At 56.3% G+C, this 17,280-nt stretch overlaps 1 protein-coding gene across 3 annotated transcripts in view; it reads left to right on the top strand.

Moving 5' to 3' along the window:
- PTPRS (protein tyrosine phosphatase receptor type S) overlaps positions 1–17,280 on the top strand; it is a 162,692-nt gene that overhangs the window by 13,065 nt on the left and 132,347 nt on the right. For 2 of the 3 annotated variants that reach the window (XM_075524606.1, XM_075524603.1), the window contains exon 1: positions 13,816–13,953. The exons of the other annotated variant lie outside the window; for it this stretch is intronic. The gene's annotated coding sequence lies outside the window, so the exon portion shown is untranslated. Of the gene's footprint in view, positions 1–13,815; positions 13,954–17,280 lie in introns of those variants that run through there. 3 annotated transcript variants of the gene reach the window in all.

Below are 17,280 nucleotides of genomic sequence, written 5' to 3'. Positions count from 1 at the left end.
CGCGTGGGGGACGCCGCCGGGAAGGAGGCGGTGGAAGGGACGCCGGGAGCTGGAACAGCCCGTGCGGCTCGGCGGCGGAAGGGGCGCGCAGCCCCGCTGCTCAGCTCGGTGCCAGCTGCCCCCTCTCCGGCTGTACCGTTCTTCCCGGCGGGGCTCCGTGCCGCGGCCGCCCCCTCCCAGGAGGATGCATCGAAGCTTTGGCAGAGCCCCGTGCCGTGGGAGTGGGAGCTCCCCGCTGCTGCGGGAGAGTCCGGGCTCCATCTCGCCCCCGCAGATGCTCGTGGCTCATCTCCCACGGGTGCTGCAGCACCGGGCACGAGGCAGGCGGCCGCTGCTCAGCCAAGGCTGACCAAAGACGTGTCTCCCTGTTGTCCGCTCCTGGGCTCTGGCCGCTCACCGCTGCCTGGATCAGGCCCTCCTGGCAGTGCTTCTCTTGGTTTCTGTTTTTCCGTGTGCCCCAGAGGCAAACCGGAGCAGCGTCCCTGCTCCGCGTCTTCTTGGTTCCTTGCTGCTGCTGGGACCAGGAACCATGCAGGGAGTGTGGCGGGCCAGCGTGGGAAGCAGCCTTCGCTCTCCCACCTGGTACCGGCCGTGCTCTGGGATGGGGGTTTGGCATTTTGGGACAGAGCTGTGAAATGCCAGCGAGGGCTCCCACCTTGCTGCACGGGGTCGCTGTGCTTCGGGCATTGCACAGAGCCTGAGACTTTGACCAACGGCGTGACATCCGCATAACGTCCTGCCCGCGGGCTGGCGGGAGGGGTGGGAGACGCTGCAGCTGCCCTCGGCTGTTCGCCCCCGCCGCGGGTGCGTGTGAGCAGAGATGCCTTTCTGGCCGGCGTCGGCCTTGCAACGTACGGGGAGGCTCCAGCCCTGAGATAAGGCTGGGGCTGACGCACAGAAACCTGCAGCAGCTCATCTTCTCCCCGGCCTCCTGCAATTAAACACGCAACCGGAGCGGTGTCTGCAGCGAAGCTGCCGGCGGTGGGTTCGGTGGCTCTGGCCCTGGAGATGGACGGACACCAACGGTTTTTGTTTTCAGGCGCTTTCATAACTCGCATAGCTGGGCCTCGCGCCGCGGGGTGTCCTGTTCTGCCTCGCCTCCAGCATCGGCCAGTCTGTAACTGTATGTTCCCAGCAGTAAATTCACCCGCGAGGGGAGGTCTTGGGTTCCCTCCCGGCTGGAGGGGTGCCCGGGAGCCGCAGCTCTCGCTCCCTGCCCCGCGGCGTGACCCGGCGGGGAACGCGGCCCTGTCTCTGCCCGTGGCCTCTGCGACCGGCTCCTGCCGTGCTGACGCAGCTTTTGGGTCCCTCTGGTTTGGAGGCAGGGTGCCCTGAGCACCGCTTGCGGGATAACGCAGCAGAAACCCTTCCGGACATCCCTGCTCCGAGACCCAGCTCGGGGGTGGTAGAGGTCGCGGCAAAGCGCTTTTGTGTGGTTCACCGGCACGTGCCAGAGCTTTCCCTGCTCCCGGTGGGATACAGACGGGCTCCGTGGTGCCTCTGATGCCGCCGCTGTGTCCTACCCGAATGGCAGATGCCCCAGGTGGCCCTAGGAAAAACCCTTTGGCTTTGTTCATTGTTGCTTTTACTGTTTGCAGTAAAACGGAGCAGCGTCCCGGGGTCTGTGAGGCACCCGAGAACCGGTCGCTGTCTCTGCCGGGGCAGAGGGAGCTGCCGGGGGCGTCGCGGGCAGGCTCTGGGCAAGCGGTGGCCCACAACCAAACCTTTTAGGGGTGCAAACTCCTGCCCTTCTCTGGGGAGGGGTTTGCAGTGGATTTTCTGCCCCGTTGTGGGGCAGCCGGCAGCACGGCTCTTTCTCGGCCGTTGGGGCAGATCTGCCGTTGCGCGTGTTGATTATATTGTGCTTTTTGGATGCAAGGGCTTGGCTAAGCACCCTGGCCTTGGTTTTTTGCCTCAGGTGAGCGCAGGAGCAGAACGAGCCCTCTGTTCCCCGGGGTGGTTGGAGAGAGCTGGGGAAGCTCAGGGGAATGGGATGGTTCCAGCTGGCCCCTGCGTCGAGGGGAGCGTGCTGGAGGGTTTGGGGGCCAAAGAGAGCAAAAGGGGCTTGTTAGCCATCGTGACTGGGTGCTCGTGCTCTGGCACTGGTCGTTAACGTCCCTCTGCGCTCTACCAAGAGCTCGTGGGACTGGGAGCGTGTGCTGATGGCCCCTTGTCCCCAGCAGTGACAGTGGCCCCGTCTGTCCTGTCCCCTTTCCCTTCAAGCTGAGCATGGGTAGCTCTCGGAGAGCTTCTCCCGACCTTTCCAGCTCCGTGCCCTCAGCTGCCACCAAGTGACACGGTGACATTTCACGTCTCGAATGTCTGAGCAATTTCATAAAGAAAAAGCCAGCAGAAATGAAATGCTTTGGCTTTTTGTGTCCAACAAATTGGATTTGTTAACCTGAAGCTTCATCTGTCAGCCGGCAGGGCCCCTCTGCGGCCGGCGGCTGATGGGACAGGGTGGGATGGGGAGGGAAAGCACGGCTGGGACATGGGGAGGAGGAGGAGGAGGAGGAGGAGGAGGAGGGAGTGGTGTTACGTAGCGGTGTGTAATATTTGCTGTGTTTTCAGCCGTGCATTTCTGGAGGTCTCTTTGGAAGAGAGACCTGGGTCTTTGCATCAGGCATGGGACAGCTGAGCTACTGGTGCTGCAACCCAGCCCGGTCCTGCTGGCCATCGCTGTTCCTCTCTCCCAAGCCAGGAAAGCAGAGTCTTTACCTACCTCCATCAGTCAGATGATGCTACCGAACGCTGATTTAGCCCAGCACGCTACCGTGGCAAAGCAAGATCAATGCAAATGACTCTGCCGCACAAACCACAGCCCACGCCAGGGCACGTTTGGACAGGGCAGCACCGCCTTCGCGGCCGCACGTAGCTGCCACGGCGTGCACGGCCCTGGGCACGAGCCTGTCGTGTTTGCACAGAACACGGGCCTCGTTCGCCGAGGGGGAGGCAGGCGCTGGCCCGTGCCGCTGCCCGGCATGACTCGACGTGCAGCGGACAGTTGCGCAGGACCTGCTTTTAAATAGCGTGCTGCGTATCGCGTTGTTTATGGTGCGTGCGTATGGCAGGTAGCGTGTGATGCGCCCCCGGGTCCCTTCTGCTGTCCCTGGGCAGCGATGGCAGCGTGTGTGCAGGGGGAGGTCATTTCCTCTGCTTTCGGGCTCTGTTGGAGAGCTCTGTTCAGACTTAATGCAGTTTAACCCTGCTCTGGGGATGAGCATGAGGAGTCCTGGCTCCCTCGAGAACTGCAAAGTTGCTTCCCTCCCCTTTTCCCTTTTTTCTAAATTAAGAAAAAAAAAAAGGAAACAAACAAAAAAGGCTCCCCGCGAAGCGGGCGGGTGAATGCGTGTGGGGAGAGCCAGCTCCCTGCCGAACTGTCACAGGCAGCGGCTGCCACTGCCCTGGGACTTTGGGGACCCTGCACCAGCCCGGCGGTGCTGGCAGCGCTGGAGCCGGCTTCTCTCGCCCTCTGTCCCCGCGTCCCCTCGGCTGTGGCACGTTGCTGCTGCAGCTCCGTCCGACCACGCCGTCTTTCTCAGCCTTGCCTTTCCCTGGCAGTGGTTTTGTCGTAAGTCCTCGGTAGATCCGTTACTGCCCATGTGGTCCTCGTGGCAGCTTGCAGCCTGCGTTGGGGTTTTGCGGGTCTTGCTTGGCTGCTCGGCAGGCTCCGGTGTGGGATGGCTGCAGGCTCTGGAAGACTCTCCAGTGCTGCTCATATGGAAAACACTCTCAGTAACCACAACGAATGGAGACGGTGCTTAAAAAAAAAAAAAAAACCAACACAAAAAAAAGGTCATTTGTAGGGGCCTACAGGATGGGGATATTGAAGCTGCCTCGTGTAATTTCTGCTGGGGTTGTGTGGCTTCAGAAACTCCTTTCCCTGAACCGCAGGGATGTCTTTACGAAGCAGAGCTGTGGAGGAGATGTCCTGTCCTGCGGATGCCATTGGACTGGATGCTCCCTCCTGCCCGTGCGGCCCCGCTGAGGGATCACCACCAAAACGCCCGGCTGACAGCCCCAACGGCGTCTCCTCGGGAGGGCTGATTAACTCTGGTTTTTTGGTCGCGCGAGTCCTTGTGCATCAGCTGCTGCTTTGGGCGTTTCCTGTGCTCCCGGAGCAATCCCGTGGGAGGGCAAAACGTGAATCCTGAATCCTCCTGCACGAGCAACTGCGGCCGCTGGGACAGGAGAGGAGCTCCAGCTCCAATGGGGATGTGGGTGCCCGAGCTGGCCCCAGCTCGCTGCTGACCTCAGAGGGCTCCAGGAGGGCTCAGGGACGTGGCAAGCGTCTTGCTTAGGTGTTGGAAGGGTGTTGGAGGACTCGGCAAGGTGCTGCAGTGCCATGAGCCTCTGCCTGGTATCTCCTGTGGCTGTGTTTTTGCAGGAGAACTGTTAGAGAGAGAAGCACCTTGCAAGATTATTTGGTTCCTGATGTGCACATTGCAGTTTTTTCTGTCCTAACGTCACCCAGAAGATCCCCACCGCCCCGTGCATGGGGCATGTGCAGCAAAGTCCAAGGCCAGGGGCTGTATTTGAGGCTGAGGTGCCCAAACTTTCCCTGGGCTTCACGCGGACCAAAGCTCAGGCACCGTGGGCAACGAGTCCAGCGGGGTCACCAGGAACATGGCTGCCAGAAGAAACCCAACGGGGTGGAAAATCCCTTTATTCAGTTTTCCCGAGTCTGAAGTGCAAATGGGAGACTTGGACCTGGCTTTTTCCCCAATGTGGAGAAAGGGGCTGAAACCTTCTGCCCCGGCACCGGTGCCATGGATGCGTGTGGCACGTCCTCCTGGCTCTGTCGCCTCGATTTGGGGATTTGATGCATCCTGCTGTTTAAAAATAAATAGCTAGTTATTTTGGGCCAGGGAGGCAAACAAATCAACAGGCCAGTGATTTCTTCAATCATCCTGCATGCTGCACAGGGGAAAAATTAATAAAGTACCTGCCATCCCCAGAAGCTATTTGTTAAAGCCAACGATAATGATAGGCAAAATTGAGTTCCTGCTTATGATGGTTTCGCTCATGCTCCTGCGCTCCTGCTCCCTCTCCGAGGCATTGCCGTTCCTGACAGTGCCGTGATGGGAAAGGAGATACTGATCTGTGATCCGGTCTGAGCTTTTCCTGCGTTGGGAAGAGCGGCACAGGGCTGTCCAACCTCTCTGGGGTCTCGCTTGTGCTCTGAGAACTGGGTCCTTTGAGGTGTTTTGGGACCCATGAGAAAACTGGATTATCCTGGAGCTGCTGTCCTGTGGTTATTGCTCACTTCTTGGTGAGTTTGGGCCTTTAGAGGCTTTTCAGGTTTTGCAGAAACTGCTCCTGGTGGAAACTGCTGCGTGTGGTGGTGGCTGTTGGAGGAAGGATGGTTGGGAGCAGGCTCCATTCCCCGCTTTGCTGCAGACCAAGGGAACATTGTTTTTCCAGTTCATTCTTGAACTTTCTCATCTGTAAAATGGGCACATGCGGAGCCATCCTTCATCAGGAGCCCAGGACTCAACTTGTGAATCCGTGAGGTTTTCACATGGCAACCATGAACTTGAGAAGTCCGAGCTTTCCTTGGACTACCAATAACTTGCTCAGAGAAGCACCCAACATTACCTGGCTCCTTAGGGCTATTGGCTACTGTGTGTTTGCCCCCCAAAGGTTAACCAAAAAACATGTGGCTTCTGACATTGAGAATAACACACCGCATCATGGGAACATCCAGCATCTCTTGATTGCAGAGTTAATGGTGTAGGAAGGCTGAAGAAGCAGCCTTGCCTCCGGGTCTCGTCGCTGCAGAGCAAACCCCCACAGGCACCCAGTCTCGTATCTCCCCTCCCCAGTCCCGGTGTTCAGTGGCACCCAAAATACTCCTGCAGCCTTGCAGCAGGGACCTCGTGCAGCTCGTTGCAGTTTTGGGGGCTGCCATCCAGCTGCTGCCACGAGGTCTCCGCGAAACTTTCCTCCTGGCCAACTTACTTCAGGAATATTTCATGCCAAAAGTGATAATGGTGCAGGATTTCACGTCAAGAGATACGGAGGGTTTGTCCAGCTGGGAAACGGGGCTGTTTATTTACTGGTTTAGCGCTCTGTGTGTCTTGCATTGCCTTGGTGGAATAACAACTATGTAAACAGCAGGTTAAATGGCTGTGAGTGTAAGAGCTAACCCCAAATACACTGACGTGGAGGCCAGAGGGAAAGCTGAGCGGGTGAATGCTCATATCCCATAGCTCAAGTGGACGGAGGTCTCTTTGAGAGGTGTCTTGAGAAGAAAAACCTTCCTCCCCCCCAGTTTGGGTAATCTGCCATCCTTAACCCGGTCCACAGGAGCCCTTTTGGCATCAGGGAGGCTGAAGGCAGTGCTTGCTGCTCCATGTTTTGGGTTTTTTTGTGATGAATATTCTCCTCCCCCACAAAATACCCCCCTTCAGGCTGCTTTCATGTTCAAAGCAAGAGGAACACGGCTCCTCCTGCTAATGAACCTTTGCTGGTTGCCCTGGCTCGTGGGTGGGTGAGAAGAGCAGATCTAGCTCACTGCTGGCGAGGTTTTGGGAAAAAGGGGGGAAAGTCCCTTTTGAGTTTACTGTTGCCATAAGAGATGCAGTCTCCGTGGCTGGCGTTAATTGGGGAACGTGGCCGTAAGGTGGTACGAGGTGGCCCTTGAGCTGAAGGCGTGCTCCACAGCGGTGGATGAAGCTCCCAGCCCACTTACCAGATGGCTGACGGGTCCTGTCGTGGCACCAATGAATACTTAAACCAAGAGCTGATCTGCGTTCCGACCATTTCCGTTAAATAGAGTGCAAGTTGTATTTTTAAGCCGCTGGTGTTGAGCTCCTGGGAGCCCATGGATGGAAAGGACCCGTGGTCCTTTCCATCCTTCCTCCATCACGGTGAGCAGCGTCTCACCGTGGCAAGGCAGCGGCTGCCCCTTCCCAGCTGGTTTTGTTTTGGGGCACTGGGTTCCCCCGTACCTGTCTCTGTGCATCCTGCACCCTCTTTGCAAGCAGAGCGATATATGGTCCTTTTAGTGAAAAAACATTAGTCTGCAGCCATGGCAAATGAACTAAAATTTCACCGCTCTTAGCGGAACAGAGAGATGATCCGGTTCATGCTGGATGCAAGCAATGGGTTGAATCCTGAGTCCTGTCTTTAGGCTCTAGATGTCCATTTTCATCTGGGGGTGGTGGGTCTGAGGCTGGGCTATCCCAAGGGACCCTCTCCGGGGAGCCAGGAGGAGGCAATCTCCCCTCCAAAGGCTGGGTGGGTTGGGGCTCCGAGCTGCTCCCACCCCGACGCGTGGGGACCTTGCCATGAACACACTCGATAACGCCGTGTAGCAGCCACTGCGAGCGGCTCGGGCCTTCTCTGGCACAGAAAGGACAAATTAAATAAACATGCTTGATTGCTTAAACATTTGTTTTTTAAATTAGCAGCAGCTTTTTTATATTAAAGTATGTGGATATGCTGCTGGGGAACACTTTAGCAAGTTGTTTTTTTCTTCCTGGTGCTACTTTTCCAGAGTGATTCCTGATTTAAAAACCAAATGCAAAATGCAGGCCAAGTTTGAGGTTTAATCCTGTAAAAGATGGCTATGGGAAGAAACTGCGCTGCTTGGAGCCGTGGGGCCCTGTTGGGCTGCGTGATGAGACAGGCCTTGAAGGCAGCGGCATTTGCAAACCGTGCCTTGCAAGCGCTGGAGAAGAGGGTCTACGAACGGCTCGTAAGGGGCTCCGTGAACGTCCGCAGCTTCTTGGGAAAAGTTTTAGGGGTCCATGAATTGTCAAAATGTTGAAATCTCCTGCAAGGAGGTGTTTGGAGACGCTGTATATGAGAACGTCATTGTCTGTGTGCTCACAGGGACGTGGATCTGCGGCCCTCGTGCCGTGGTCTCGGTGAGCTGGGCTTGGGGACCAGCTGGGCTTGGGCTTGGCATCTTCCCCTCCACGCGTCGCATGGTGGGTGACCCTGTGCCGAGCTCTTCTCTGGCTGTGCCTCTGGGTTTGTTTTTACTCTTTGGTCTCCGTCCTGTTTAGATGGCAAAGAGTCAGCCTGGCGCGAGGGTTACAGCTTGTTGGGCATTACAGGATAAGGGGGTTTTAGATGCTGCTCTAATAGTAACCAAGATTGCTAAACAGCATCTCTGGGAAGGCAAAATGCAGCCAGAGACTCTAATGCTTCAAATTGACCTTGCTTGAAGCAGGGGGAGGGTTGCTGTTTTTGTAGGCTTGCTATCAATTTCCTAAAATAGCATCTGTCCGAAAAATAACGCCAATAACTGAGCAAGGATCCCTGTGTGCGTACCTGTGGGAGTACCGTCCCCGCTGGGGCTTTCCGGGTGTGGTGGCATTGCAGATTAAACTGTGCTCCTGTCATTTTAGTAAAAACTAAACAGAATTCCCACAACCCTGCTGCTTTTTGTGTCATCGCCCCGGGTCGTAGCAAAGCTCCTGGCAGCTGGCTTGGGGACCAGCTTGGCTTGGGGGAGCCTGCCGGAGGACCCTGGGCTGGCACTGCTCCCTTTGCCTTTGCATGGGCCCCAGGCCACATCCTTAATTTTTTAATGAATGGCTGCATCCCGCGTGAGCGCGGCTCCAGCTCGGCTGCAGGGGTCCACGTGCAGCCGCAGGATCGGGGCCTCTCCGCGACCCGAGCGGGGAAGGGGATGGGGGAGCAGATGCTGCTCCGTACCCTGGCTCTGCACCCTGCCTAAAGGCGACCAGCAGTGGTTTTCTTGTTGTTGTTGTTGTTTTGTTTTTATGTATTAAAGGTTTAATAAATGGAATTAAATACTGTGAAACTTAAGGTAATTAAATGTGGAAGCAGAAGGAAAAAAATCGTAAAGCATCCTCTCCAGGAAACTAATAGGCTCCATGCCTCCTTATCTTAATGATTTTCATAATTTAGCTGAATGCAGAGATAATGGATCTGATGAACCTTTCTGGAGCTAACTTTAGATTTAATGGGCTTCTTGCTGGGGAGCGGGGTGGGGGCAGGTGCAATCAATGCGCTTAAGGAGGGGATAAAAGCAAGAGAGGCTGAAATAAACAGCCAAACGGCTTTTCCGAAGACTTAAAAGTTGCTGCGTGTCCAAGCTGAGTGCTCCCTCCTTCCCACCTGGAATTAACCTCGGAAATCATTTTCAGAGGCCACGTGATTTCCTCCGGCTCGGCCGCAGCGGCGCTGCCAGTGGGTTTTGCCTTTCTGCACAACCTCTGACCCTCCCTGGGACGAGGGAGCCGCAAAGCCGGGATCATCTGCGTTAATCTGGTCTCATTGAGGCGGGATCACCTCGCAGATTCACTGTATTATGGAGCAGATTGAGGGACTTAGAGAGCAAACTTAATAAATACCATTTCGATATTACTTGGCGGAAAAAAAAAAAAATATCCGCTGAGCGGCTGACGTTGAAGCAGCCTGTGAAGGATGGTGAATACGGACGAGATGTGTTTGGAGAGCTGGGGGAGAGGGGATGGGGAAAATGCTGAATATTGATGTGGGGTGGGGGGGCAGGGGGAAAGGACATCCCTCGGGACTGGTCTGGGCCAAGAGCCGGGTCGCAGCGGCACGTGCAGAAGCAAGCGGGGCTGGGTGTGCTTGGGGAAGGGGGGAAATGTGGATGTTTGCTAAGGGATGGAGGTAACACAGCGCAGGACCTGCACCTTTGGTTCCTCTCTGGTGCAGCCGTGAGTCTCCTGCTCCCTCCTTGGCTCTATGGGCGGTTTGCATGACCGGGGCGCACAGCGTGCTCCAGCTGATGTAGGAGCAGGGCCGGGGGGAGATGCTGAAGCTAACCCCGGACCCGAAGCAGCTTTGCTGTGTCGGCACAGCGACGGCTGCCCACGATGCGGAGCCAAACTGATCCCGGTGCACCCAGGACCAAGCTGGCACCCCTGCACGGGCGCTCCCGGGCAGCGTAGCGAGCGGCTTTAGAGGTGGCGGCGAAGCTGGGGTTGTTTTTGCAGCCGGCTGTTTGAAATCAGCCGCTGCCACGTTGGTTTATGTCTGCTTTGTGCCGGGGAGGTGGCGCGGCGTGGTGCCGCATCCAGGGAGGCTCCGGGGGCTCCTGGGACAGCTCCAGGTGTGGGGGTTTGGGGGTCCCATGGTGCCTTTGTGTCTTAGGGCTCCTTGTAGTTCCCGGTGGAGTCTTTGAGCTGTGCTCTAACACGTCTGAAGCCTCTTTGGGAGCTTTCCAGTGGAAAAAGCAGAGCTGCTCTAACAGGCCAAGGGCATGAATGGGGGGATGCGAGGTGGGCGCAGGCACCCGGGGTGCCCGAGCGTGACCTGGGGAGCCGGGCTGGGAGCAGGCGCTGCGCCCACGCTGCGAGCCACATCCTGCTTGCAGATGGGGTCTTCTGCCCGGCTGCAAGCGGAGCGGTGCAGCCAAGCAAAATCCTGTTCACGGGGCCCGAGGAAGGCTCCGGCTACAGGGGACGAAGGGAAAGCAATTGCAGTGGGAAACCCCAAAGCCTTTCTCCCAGGGCTGGTGGTGGTGAGCGAGGGTTTGGCTGTGCCTGGGTGCGGGGATGGGTGCTGCCGCCCACCGCCTGGACATGGATCGTGGTGCATTTCACGGTGCATTTCATCCCACAGACGTGGGATGCAAACGTGGGACACAAACTCCGCGTTTGTGACCCCACACGTGAAACGCACCCATCCACGTGGATCGTGCGCCTTCCTGAAACGCTCCGGGGAGGGCAGGGTGCCCGTCCTGCGCCTGCGCTGAGGACCCTCAGCGGAAGGTGCAGCGCTCGCAGCCAACAGGCAGCCAAAGGGGCTGGGTCGTCTTTGTCCCCAGCGGGACCCCCTGCCTGCTGGAAAAACACTTGGGTTAGGAGAAATGTGTGACCTCTTGCTAACCCCCTTCCCCTCTCGCTCTGCAAGATGTTAAAAAGAAGGAGAGGAGAAAAAAAAGAAAAAAAACCCCACGCTGCGGCCAATCCAAGGAGGGCGAGAGCTGGGGACCATATCATTAAAATGCTAAAAATGAGCGTGCTGAAAACAGACACAATTGGGTATTTAAAGCTCTGAATGAAAAGAGTGTGTGTTAGCCGGCTTGTGGAGAGCCAGTCTCCCAGAGTCCCTGGAAAATATGTGGTCAAGCCCGCACCATTAACTTTTTGTTTCTGGTTTGTAAAGTAGCTGTGAAATCCCCCGGGGGGGGGCACGGACCCCAAGTCCCTGCCAGGCCGGGGAGGACGCCCGCGCTCTGCCCGAGGGACAGCTTTGCCAGTGGCTTGATGCACATCGGGTAGCGGCTTGTGCGTGCCCTGAGCCTTTTGCCGTCCTGCAGCGATCTTTATCCCAAAATGCGGCGCTCGGCGCGGGGACTCGCGTGGCCCCTGCGTCCCCCCGTCACCGGGGACCCCTCTGCCACCTCTGTTGCAGACGGGGTGGGATTTGCACCGGCCGGTCCCTCTTGCGCTGAAGCGTGGGGTGCGTGGATGGAGGGACGAAGCGGGAGGTGCAACCCGGAGCGGGAGCTGCTTCAGCCCTGCCCTGAACCGGCCACAAATTGACTCCCGTTGAATCACTGCTAAGTCACTTCAGGGCTGTTGCATCAGTTGTTTGCAGCTTCTTAAAACCTGGGCAGCTTGGGCTGCTGGAGGCTACCAGCTCAGGTGCCCGGGGCTGTACCAAGAGGCGTGAGGTCCTCCAATGGTTTATAGTGCCATGGTTTACGTGGAAATGTGGATCTTTGCAGCCACACTCGAGCATGGGTTTGCCGCGTCCCGGCTGGTCCCTGGGTGGAGGTCGTGGCCGGCGTTTAGCTGCAGGTTGACGCTGGCCGCAGCGTGCCGTGTGGGAGGGCGGAGGTGTGCACGGGGTTATTTCTGTGCACGTACGTGGGTTTCCCTCGTGTGTATGTGCAGAGGGATCCGCGTGGGTGCAAAATGCCCCTAAAATGTCTCCTAGGGCAAGTATTAACTGCCAGGCTGGGCTCAGCTCCAGCAGGCAGGAACAGATGAATCAGACACTTAATGGTAAAATCAAACCTCTCAAAGTATTAAAAACAACCCAGCTCCAGCGGGCTCCTCTCTGCCATCCGGGGAGCCCCAGCGAGAGGGAGCAAGAAGGGATTTTAAACCAAACTGGGATTTTTCGGTCCCGTCCCCCCCCCCCGCCATATCTCTTGGCTGCCAGCCTCTCCGAAGGGGAAGTTTTACCCCGCCTCCCGCGGTCTCGGATGTCAGGTTGGCAAGAAAAATCCCATCTGTTTTCAATCTGGATCCTCACTTCCATCCACCCAGTGTTTCTCCTCCCCGCGCTCCCCCGCTCCCAGCCCCCAGAGCTGGCGTGCACACCAGGCAGGCCTCGGTGACGCTCCCCCCCCCCTCTTTTTTTATTTTTTTTTTTTCTTCTAAAAATGTATGTGGCCTCCTTTGCCCCCTGCGTCCCCCCCTTCTCCCAGGCACATGCTCCAGCGCAGCCCTCTCCGCGCTGGGGCCTGCCAAGAGCCTCTCTGTACTCAGCCCCGCTACGGTGGCTGGCTCGGAGAATTCCCAAATGACCAAGGATTTTCAACCCCGAGCTTTCAAAAAAAAAAAAAAAAAAAAAAAAAAAGAAGGAGGGGAGAGAAGGAATTTTGTTGTTGTGATTTTTTTGTTTGGGGGTTTTGTTCGGTTCCAGCTTCTTGGTATGATTTGGAAAAGAGCAAGTACAGAGTGTTTTGTTCCTGCCCAGAGAGAACAGAGCTACTCTGAAATCCTATGTAGAGTCAATGCAAAGATGTATTTGTAGCAATCGTGATATGCTAATCTCTCGCTGAAGAAACCTGTTTGTTGCACACCCCCTCTTGCCTTTCTCTTCGCTGTCCTCTCTTGCTGCGTTATGTCTTATTTAAACTGTAAAGTCCTCCGGCTAGGAATTACCTTCTCTCTTTACAGATGGTTGCAAGAGGTTTGCACGTCTGTGGAGCTCCATGAAAAATAAATGAAGAAGGTTGTGGCTTTTGTTGTTGGGTTTTCTTTTCTTTTTTTTTTTAAAAGTGTTTGGAGGTGAGAGTTTAGCTGATTATAGAGCCAGACCCAAGGTAGCAAGGATCCGATGAGTGAAGTTGGGCTTTGTATTGCCAAAAATCTCAAGGTGGGGGTTATCCCAGCTGCACCCCTTCCCTTTCTGCTCTCGGTGCCGGGCTGGCGTGGGACCACTCAAAGCTCCCCCTTGTCCAGCGTTTTGCGCTCTGGCTGCGGTTTGGGGGGCTCGGGGAGCCCCGGCTCCTGCTCAGATGGGATCTGCTGAGGGAAGAGCCCGGGTGCTGTTAGCCGGAGGGGACGGGGCATGTGCACCAGCTGCGCTGCCTCAGTTTCCCCTTCGGGCAAGCGCTGCCAGCGAGCAGCTGCCCTGTGGGGATGAGTCAATGATGGCGTGGCCAGGGGTGCAGGGGGGAGCAGCAGTGCTCCCCTGGCATGGAGGGCGAGGGTAGCTTTTGCTTTTTATTTTGGGGAGAACCATGAGAGCCGTGGGGCCAGGGCTGTGGGTGAGGGGCCGGTATGGGGGTACAAACCCCAGAGGGCCAGGCTCGGGGAGACCCTGAATGCCCAGGCTGGGGTGATCCCAGGGCCAGGCTGGAGGGGGGGCACCCCAAGGCCAGACAAGGGGGCACCCCAAAGGCTCAGCTCCGGGGGCACCGCGCCAGGAAGCCGGCACCAGAGAGGGGTAACCCGGGGCCGGGCTGTGAGGGACCCCGCGGCCGGGCGCCCTGAGGGGGCGCAGGCGAGGCCTGGCGGGCCGCGGCGCTCCCCCGCCCCGGGCCTCCCGCCCCGCTCGGCCGCGCTGCCCCCCTGAGCCTCCCCCCGCTCCGCTCCGCTCCGCTCCCCCACCGCCTTGGGCCCCGCCGCCCCGCCCCGGCTCCGCCTCCCTCCGCCCGGGCCGCGGCGGGCTCCTCGGCGGGGTCGCGGCGCCCGTGGGCCCGTAGGCGCCGGGGGCCGCCGTGCCGAGGGCGGCGCGGGTGGGACGGCCGGTCCCCTCCCGGTAAGTGCCTGTCCCTGCCCCGCGCCCCGACAAGCCCCCCCCCGTCCCGGGGGCCCCGCGCCCCGGACCCTCCCCCGGAGCCCCTCCGGTACCGAAACGAGAGTCGAGACGGTCGGTTTAGTTTAAAAATTTAATTTTTTTCCCCCCATTTTTAAGAAGGGGAAACAAACCCCCTCGCTAGCACCTTCCTCTGGGGAGCATCCAGCGCGGCCGCGTCCTCCCGGCGTCGGGCGTGGGACGGGCCCTGGGCTTGAGGGAGCAGCGAGGAGGAACCGGGGCCGCGGGGTCTTGTGGTGACGGGGCTGAGGGCGGGCTGCCCGCCGCCGTGTCGGCTCCCGCTGGTGGATAAGCGTTCGAATACCCCTTTCTGTACAGCTCTCCTTGGCCGGGCTTTATCTGCGAGCGATGGGTAGCGTTGCTCAGATGGAGGGGGAGCGCTGGCTGGGGCTGGGGCGGCGTCTGGAAGTGGGGAAGGGGGACCCCCCCCTCCCCTCCTCCCCCATTTTCTCCGGCCGATGGCTCACGGGAGCGTTTTGCTGCAAAACAAGAGATAAAGTGTAAAAACCGCATCCAGCACCCCCCGTTCGTGCTGGGAGCGCTCGCCCGCCTTACAGAGGGCCGGCTCTCCGCTTCACCCTTTTCTCCAAATTACCCCTTTTACTCCCTCGGGTTTTTTTCCGTACTGGAAATGCCTTTTATTTTTTAATGAATAAAAGGCAGCCCAGGTCTGCAGCGGTCGCCTGCACAGCGCTCTGCGCAGCTCGGGGCAGGACACGGGCTCTGAGCGTTTGAGTAACGTACAAAATTTATTCAGTGTAAACATTGCACAACTTCTGTGCTTGATTCCCAGGATTAAAACATAACTCGCTTGCTCAGTTTTATATGACTTGCTTGCTAGCCATTATACTGCTGCTCAAGCTCGAGATGCAGATTTGTCCAAAATACGTAATTTTAGAAACAGAAGAGGGGGGAAAAAAAATGCTCCATTTTGTTACGGGAACTGTATAGCTGGAACTTTCCTGAGAAATGGCCATATTTTATCCCTTTATGATTTCTTTCACACTCTGGCAAAGGCAAAGGACTTTTATGTTGCAGGTAACTTTTACGTCAAGGCTCTAACTTTGAATTTGCAGCAGCTGGTCTGACTCGAGGCAGTTAAAGGAACACTTGAAATTAAATTTAAATTTATATTGTTCGTTGGCGGAGAACTCTACTGCAGTTAAGGAAAAAAATGTAAAGATTAAGCTGATCATTACTATATATGAAAAGCAGTTTCAAACATTAACATTTTGGTTCCTCTCCTAAAAAAAAAAGAGGATTCTCCAGCCTGTGCTTTGTATAGCTGCATCTTGCTATCTTTTCATTTCCCTTTTCCTGAAAACGTCACTTAGCGGAGGAGAAATCACAAATTCAAGCGCACTGGGATCGCCACACACAGAACAGAGGAACATCTGCTGAAAAGAGACTTTCTGAGAATAACAAACCACCTGCACTGAGAAATTTTTCTTCTCTCGTAACTAGCTCAGTGTTCGTCGGGTGCACGTCTGTAATCCAGCACTGGTCTGTTTCTGGCCGCAAAGGTGCTTGTCAGCCCTGGTATTTCACAAGGCTAATATCTATTTACAGACTTACGCTGTTGGTTGGGGTTGGTTTGGTTTTTCTTCCACCAAAAGGGAGGAAGTGAAAAACGTGCATTTGAGCTAATTGAGCTATTTTAACCGTTTCTTCGTGATTTGCGTTTTCTCTAACGTCACAAGCATCTGCAGTTGATTGGTGCCTTTCAGGCCGCCCTCTCGCTTGTTGAGGAGGAGTGCGTTGGGATGTGGGCTCAGAGACGGTGAGTAGGGCTGGCTTAGCCGGCAGCTCCAGCTCAGCGAGGTGGTCCTGCACCTGGGACCGAGCTGCGCTGGAGGAGGGGTCTGCACAGAGGATAGCAGCTCTGGGGTGCGCTTCCCTCTTTTGCTTTTCAACCCTGGAGTAAAAACCATAATGCTCGCCATCCTTTCTCGTTATTGCTCCAAGAACCTGCTAAGTAGAAGGGAAGGTGTCTTTTACCATCTTGGGAGCGCATCATTGATCCCTAAGTGCAGAAAGCGGTACATCACCTCCAGGAGAAAAGTGGACGCTTGTTCTAAATCTTTCTGCCAGTCAGAGTGGAAATGAGGGAGTGGGGGAACGTCGGGGCTCCTGCTCTGCAGTCCGGCTGCTCTGCAACCTCCTCCTGCAGCCAAGAGGCAAAGCAGTGATTTTTCAAAGGCGTTGAAACCAGAGAAGGTCCCAATTATGCTTTTGACTTGGAAGAGATGTGTATCATTTTTTTGGGAGGTGGAGGTACCAAAATAAACCGTCTGAAGGTTCAGTGCGCAGACAGAGTGAATTTAGTATAAGGTACTAAATTCCTGCAAAGGTGACAGTTGCAGCAGGTATATGAGGAAATCCCTCATTATGCTGCAGAGCTGGAAAAGCAGGATATGGTGTTTTATTATGTTTCTTAACCTTGATCACAGCAAGTTTCAAACACCCTCTTTACCCTCGCTGTTGAATCTGGCCTGTGGGTACAGATTCTTGTACGGAGAAGCTATTTCACTAGATTTAATCTCTAAGGAGCGTGCCAGAAAAACAGCCTTGGGGAAATGGCAATCTGCTAGCTTCCTTGTCTGTAAAATGGGAATAGCGATGCGTAACTCCTTTCTGTAAAGTGTTTTAGGGTCGCCCAGTGAAAAGAGCTGACGTGCCACTGGCTGAATCGTTTGGCCAAAAAGAGATGAGGCAGAAGCAGTAGCGAGGCTTGCCCAGGCTCCTGCGGCAGGTCGGCAGCGAGGCCAGGAATAGACCCGGTATCTCTGATTTCTGCTTGAGTGTCCCTGTCTGCTGTGTGTGGGCGCAGGCCAAAAAAGAGCAGCAGTGCCGGTGTCACCCGGCTACGTGTAAAGGAGAAAAATGAGGTTGCACGATCCTGTCCTTGGTGCCTTTTTGGGGGCTGCCCCGTGGTGCCAGGGTAGGAGTGACAAGTTGTCTGACACTGGTCCGCAAAGAGCTGGATTGAAGCCACTTACTCATTTCAGGCTGGCTTCTGCGTAGCCCTTGTGTAGTAACGACTTTGTAGGTGCTGCTCACCTGGGCTGAATTTTTAGCCAGTCACCTGGAGATGAAAGGCACTCGGTCCCATTACCACTTCCCCTGCAAGCCATCCTCTGTCCTCTGTTTGAAGAGATTTTGAACCCCAGGTATATTTTATTCCCATGCAAGGCTTTGCTGTCGGACTCGGCAGAGATTGCAGCGCGTCCTGTGGCACCGGGGAAGTGTAATCTTGTTACATTTGAATTT

Source organism: Mycteria americana, chromosome 24 (genome assembly GCF_035582795.1).
Source record: "Mycteria americana isolate JAX WOST 10 ecotype Jacksonville Zoo and Gardens chromosome 24, USCA_MyAme_1.0, whole genome shotgun sequence".
Lineage (NCBI taxonomy): Eukaryota > Metazoa > Chordata > Aves > Ciconiiformes > Ciconiidae > Mycteria > Mycteria americana.
Note: the sequence above shows the minus strand (reverse complement) of the source record. Positions and strands in the feature narration are given on the sequence as shown.